Here is a 5,504-nt window from a genome sequence, read left to right as displayed (position 1 = left end):
TGTTTTTTTTTCCCGAAAAACAACATGCAGCTTTTTTCGTGAAAATGAGGAGAAAGCCAGCTAATAGCAAGAAATTTACTTTCTATGTCACACGCAAGGTAACACAAACTACCAAAGCCAAAATTCAAGCCCGAAAACTACCGATTTCATTTGAGGTCGGTTTAAAAACTTAAATCACCTTTTTTGAAACAAAAGTTTTGAAATATAAATTGGCTAGTTTAACATTATGAATCTGTGGTGTAACTTGATTGGGCATATCCCCGGGTTGACCACCATAAATAACGTTATCACCTGCCAGTGTGTGAATAGCTGGAAATTTTCATTATGGAGTTCATAGTTTTATGGACTAAAACAATGTTAATTCAAACTTATTTGGTAAGCGACTCAGAACTGCATCTGAAACGCGCAATATTTTGTTCATAAAGACTCGTGAACGCAAAAAAAAACGTTCTAAGGAGGAATATAGACCGTTCCAGAGTTTGCTTATTGAGATTAAGAACCATATATAGTTCGTTGTGACACGTCTGCATACAGTCTTTTATAAGACTCGGTTAGATATTTACATTAAAAATTAAGTTTTAATATCTTTCTAAAATCCAAATGTAAAGTTCAATCCTCAAAACTATGGAAATCAAATGATATCGGACGTCTTGAAACATTAAAAAGTAAACTTTGAAAATTAAAAAAAAATCAGATATGTAAAATGACAAAACTTGACATAATCGATCCGCAGTGATGTGGGCAAGCACATTGCTTTTACCTGCTAGAATTTGACTCAAGAATCTACTAATTTAAATTTTATTATGGTTAAACAAAACAATGTTGCAAACACAAACCAATTTGGTACTCAAGACAGGGTTACTTCTGAAACGTATATTATTTTGTTTATAAAGATTTACGGAAGCAAATTTTTTTTCAGGAGGTATATGGAAAGAGTTCCATTGTTCGCGTATAAACTAATAACGTTGGTGCAACAAATAATTAGAGCAAATTAAACCGTATATTAACTTTTTTGTTTCGAAAACATCAAACTAGTAATGATCGCATAGTCTCGCTGCTTCAAGTGTGCAGCATAATGCATGTTCCAAAAATCAATGCTACTTGAAATATGCAAAAAAAAGTTCAAAAAATCTTGCCAATAAGGCGCTTCACCTGATTGGAAATTTTGTATTAAATATTGTAATAATTCATGAAGTGGTTGTCACATGGAACCCTCGTGGTTTCAAAACAGCTTCATCAGTATCTCATTGAATTATGGAAGATTTCCAGAATATTAAATTGGGTTTGCTGAAATTCAAATTCATAAATCACACGAATGATTTTTTTACCAATTTCACCAATACATTACCAATTTCACCAATACATATTTTTTTACCAATACATATCCAATTTCGAGGGAGAAGTATTGATTAAACATCAAGGATGAGAAAATCAAAAACTTCAGCTGCGCAATGGGGCGTTCGTGGCCTGTAATCAACCTGTGGTATGCATCTAGAGCTGCATAGATCTTTTATTTAAAAAAATAGTGATTATAATTGAAACGGTGTAACTGAAAAGTAACTTTTTCAATTTTTTCTTACTAATTTTTTGAAACGCATTATTTGCGCTTTGTTTTAGCCATCTTCATGATTTCTCTAAAAATTTGATAATATACAACTTTCATTATATGAAAATTCCAGGATTACAACTTTTCATAGACGACATAATAGGAAGTTGTGATTTTACAACTTCTTCAATTATGAAGTCAACCCGGGTAAGCAGTCCAGTGCTGCAGCTGGAATTTTTTGCAGTAGTTCGGTTCATCATTTTGAACAGTGATGTTTCCTTGAATGTAAATCAACCGGACCTTCAATTGATAATGGTTTAAGAATGCCTAGACCAAGCTCAACATACGGAGATTAGGGGTGTGAAGTATTTACAATAACCGATTATTTACATCCAACAATTTCTTTAGAGTAACTTGACGAGTTGAGAACGTCCAGCCTACACTTTTTCTGTTTACACTAATAACTTTTAGTTAGATTTAGGCAAAGAATTTTTCAATCCCCGAAATTTCTTTAGATAAATGTGATCGTAGAAAAAGACAGGCTGACACCAAGAATTTGGATAAACTGTTGAAGAAGATGTAGAATCCCCCCACCACCACCACCACAAATCGCTGGGAGAAGCCAGCAAGATTATATTCTGGCTCCCACGAAACACAACTTAAGGAACAGTTGACTGATTTCCTAATGACAACAGATTAGGGAACTCACGTGACCTCTCCTAAAAACCACTGCGGGTCAGTCAGCTGATAAATCCAGATTTCGTTAGAGAGCTACATGCTGCACTGAATATTTATCCAGTTGTACAGTTATATTGGTCTAAAATATCACCTAAGGCATACAACTCATGAAAACAAAATTAATTAAAGTCATGAAAAAAAACTGATTACCGTATACAGAACAACAACCACAACATTTTTTAGCAACTAATCCATAAAGGCATGAAAAGTACTAGTAAAAAATGGGATAACGTTTTGATTTCTCCTAAAGCACAACCCGAGTTGAGAATTTTGTCGGAATCAAACATAAGAAATCGTCGGTTTTCGTCGCTTTTACTTCGCCAAAACCGATCAAAGCCCTTACGTTTTTTTTCGTCGGTTTGATCGGTTTTCGTCGGCATTTAAACACAAGAACCGTCGGTTTTCGTCGGTTTCCAAACTTAAGAAGCGTCGTACGAACCTTTCTTACCTAAGCACAAAATATACCAGAATAATTCCAAGAATAATTTCACTTGAGGCTTCCCTGCTTGGATCAGCCTTCATTGGTCCAATTTTGCTATAAAGGTGTTACGTGGCATCATTCTTTGTTCTGATAGGATTCGCTGACTTAATAAAATAGACTGATTCAACCTATGTCAGCATCTGTTGGTTGACAGCAGTTTTATTAACTTAGCTGAGGTTTTTAAAAATTTTGAATTTCCGATTGCCCTGGAAAGGTTTAAGAGAACACGGCCAAAATGTATGCGGAAGGTGACGAATGAACAACACAAGAAACCCCGCAGTCGGATGTTACGCACAAAGCTAACGAGAATGGTTTTTGCCAGCTTCCGTCTGCAAATCGTAACAGAGAAAAAACCTCTTGATGCGTGCAATGGCGAAATATCTATCCTACAGTTTTTTTTTCTTTCCAAACATATAAATTAATGATATAACCGAAAGGTTAAAGTTTACATGCCTTCAGAATAATCAGGAATTTAACTGTATACACCTCATTACTCAAATTTTAGTTCAAAGTTTTCGTAAGGGGGTGCTTCTCTAACTTCTTTCCCCAATTACGCAAATTTTCAAATCGCTGCAAAATGATCCCTCATCACAATCGGAGTCTTCCATGCATCCGAACTGTCGCTTGATTGCAGCTCCTATCTGTCATACAACCTGTCATCCCTGTTGCTTCTATAGAGGTCAGAAGGACAATGGCCATGCATATAATTGCAAATGTGAATTTTGAAACCATTTTCAATTCTTGATCTTGACCATTTAAATCATACAGTATTTAAATGTAACCTTTTAAATTTATCAAATCAGCAGTAGAGATGTATCCATTTGGAAAAACAATTGAAATTTTTGACCAAATTTCGAGCGACACTGCGAAGTTCTCTTTGAGATTGATTTGCCAAGATCTTCGTCTCGCGATGAGTGGGCTGATGTTCCAGTTTCTTAGGCGGATAACGAAACCGCTACCATCACTGCAGTAGACATGTTGTACAAAAAACAATTTGAGTCTCTCTCCAGCTCTAGGTTCAGACTCTTGAAAAGACAGTCAAAAGGGGAGATATTGACTATAATTGCAGGGTCCAGCAACTAGTTAAAGTCCAGCTAATGTCTTTTCATGGATCCAGATTCGACTAGAGTGTTTTCATAACCAATTAGAGTCGCGCAATTTTCATAACCAATTAGAGTCGCGCAAATTCTTTTCATGGGTCCACCATTAGTCTTTCCGTAACCAACAAAATCGATTTAACGTCTTATCATGGGTCCAACATTAGTTTTTCATAACCAACAAAGTCGAGTTAAGGTATTTTCGTGGGTCCTCCATTAGTCTTTTTATAACTATCAAAGTCGACTGATGGTCTTTTCATGGGTCCACCATTAGTCTTTCCATAACCAACAAAGTAGAATTAAGGTTTTCTCAACGTTTCACACTTACTTTTTTGTAAGTCTGCTTTTTTGAGAATTCGGAATTTTTTCCTGTTTCTGTACATACAGAAGCAGCACAGAAACGAGATTAAACAGCTTCGCATAAGAGCAGTCCAACATAGAAAGATTAATGGTGGACTTATGAAAAGACCTCGCTCGACTCTAATTGGTTATAAAAAACTCTACCTGTTCCATGAAAAGACCTTGACTATATTCTCAAATGACTCGACTATGGTTTTTTCCTAGTACATTTTGGTCGAGAATTGTTTTTTCATGACTTTGTACCTAGACCTGGCTCGGGAACAACAGAAGTTTAAACATCTTATATGCAATGTGACAGATCTGTTCAAACCGTAAAGGTGCTGGCTATTAATTGAATACCACCACCTGATATTAATGTATTTGGGCCTATTTCATATGCTTGAGAAAAGTAATAAAACCATTTGTATACAAAAAGAACACACTTTTTGTTCAAATATTTACTTTTTTGAACATCGCCCAGAGCTCAGTTATTTCACCCTACTGCTATCAAAAATTCCAATATTTTGATAGTTTATTCCAATAGTTTATTCAATCTCAATGGCCGGTGCATAGATGTACAGAGGACTAACTGTCTTGAGCGATACTTGTGATAATAAATTATCCATATATGCCGCCGAAATATAGTAAAAGGTGGCGATTACAATTATCCCATGTATTATAGTCTCAACCTTGTCAAATTGTACTTGGTACATATAAATAATTAGCGTGCGTGGAAAACAAGAAATTTGTAGAAAAAATTAATGTGCTTAATCAGAAAGAGGGTTACAGAAAACCGGAGAGGGGTTATTTCGGAAAATTGTGTCTGCTGCTTGTGCTAATCAACGTGAAAACATTACTATAGTGCAAATAATTGTTTGAAACCATAGTTACCATTTGTTTATGTTTTGGCTATTGTATAATATGTGGTGTATCTAAAAGCATTTTTGACGCTCGGGTTCTTTAGATAAATCCATCAGTATTATATGCTATCGTACGGGTAAAAAATTTTAAATCAATCAAAATTTTTTTTGTTTTTTGTTTTTCTCCCAAGTACCTTAGCAACCCCCCCCATTACAGAGCAAGAGCCATTACAGGGTAAAATTTTAAGTAAAAACTTTGCGCGTTCTTCTTTGGGCGCAATTAGTCCGCACACTCTAAGCTGGCGAGCAGGAACGAAAAAGATCATTTTTCTCTACTGTTTTGAACCTTTTCCATTTGAGACGCGCACCTTAGTGGGGGCATATTATTTTCACACTCCGAACTCCTGCAATTATTTTAAACCATTGATTTACTCTGTAATAAC

The sequence above is a fragment of the Convolutriloba macropyga genome, chromosome 9 (genome assembly GCF_964194025.1).
Source record: "Convolutriloba macropyga chromosome 9, txConMacr16.3, whole genome shotgun sequence".
Classification (NCBI taxonomy): Eukaryota; Metazoa; Xenacoelomorpha; order Acoela; family Convolutidae; genus Convolutriloba; species Convolutriloba macropyga.
This window is presented reverse-complemented; position numbering follows the sequence as displayed.